Here is a 1265-nt window from a genome sequence, read left to right on the forward strand (position 1 = left end):
TGTCCTGGATTATGATGAATGTCTGGCTGCATGGGACAATATCTTGGATCCTAAGCAATTGTGTATCAATGCCGAAGGAGGCAAGGGAACTTGTGGGGTAAGGAAAATATACCATGTTTTGACACCTATCCTCGGATTCCTTTATTTGACATTGACTTGGTATTCAGGGCGATTCTGGTGGTCCCACCATGTACAACAACCAACAAGTCGGAATCACTTCATTCGGAGGCTTTTTGTGCGAGATCGGATTGCCCGCTGGTTTGGTTTCTGTTGCTCAATACAAAGACTGGATTTGCGCCAACACCGAAGGCCTTGACGTTTGCTGATAACAAGAAAGGCAGCATTGTGGAATATGGAATTGAATCATTTCAGTCACGTCAAGTGAAGCATGTTTGAATACATATTTTTGCATTTCTGATAAGTTGCATTGTTTTCCAATGGCTTTCAAAACGTCCAAAACTATCACAAAATAGCTACCATACCTATATAGAATTAGCACATACAATGTGCTGACTTGTCGACTACCTTGAATGTTCTTTTCTTAAGACGGTATTGCAGCTTGTCATAACTTTATGCATGAACCACGTCACTTTTTTTAGAATTAAAAAGGGAGCATGGAGTAAAAGATAACGACATGCTCACTAGCAAAATTCTTTGCAAAAAACATTTCGGGAGGTCTGTGCAATATTGTTTACCAGTTTGACCTTTCAAGCATTTGACATGAATCATGTTTTCGGGGTCCATATCTGAGGCAGGATTGCTGAACAATCCTGTTGAAGCAACTCCTTGAGATGTTGGAAACAGAAGAGGCTTTTGTTCACACCATTCATTCTTTATGATGCACTCATAAAAGCTCGAGTAACCTTACTTGCTCGTTTCCAACTGCAATTTTATCCAAATCAATTGAGTAAACGTAAAGGTATCACTCTTTCAAAGATTGCATTTGCATTACAGTTGGCTACAAATTGCTCCGGTTATATTTCAAAGCAACTGCCAAGAAATTCTTTTTATATGCCCAAAAAATATAAATGAAAATATTTGACTTTTTGAAGCAGGTAGAAAAACCCGAAAATAGTTTGCAATTTAACTTCAAACTTTTTTAGCGTCTTTTTTTAATTAATATCAATATTTCACGTCAAACTTGTAAATCGCAACTTTAATCAAGCTTGATCTTGAATTTTTTACAAAATTATATTAATGCTGAAATTAGTTTTTGCAAAAAGTGACAAATTTGAAAATGAATCTGTCCAATATATCGTTCACGC

General features: G+C 36.7%; 1 long non-coding RNA gene across 1 annotated transcript; it reads left to right on the forward strand.

Annotated features, from left to right (window-relative positions):
* On the forward strand, positions 1 to 421 carry LOC131881268 (uncharacterized). The gene is made up of 2 exons (XR_009373349.1): positions 1 to 97; positions 168 to 421. It is a non-coding gene; the product is annotated as an uncharacterized LOC131881268 (long non-coding RNA).
* The last annotated feature ends 844 nt before the right edge of the window (positions 422 to 1265 follow it).

Source organism: Tigriopus californicus, chromosome 5 (assembly GCF_007210705.1).
Source record: "Tigriopus californicus strain San Diego chromosome 5, Tcal_SD_v2.1, whole genome shotgun sequence".
NCBI classification, from domain to species: Eukaryota; Metazoa; Arthropoda; class Copepoda; order Harpacticoida; family Harpacticidae; genus Tigriopus; species Tigriopus californicus.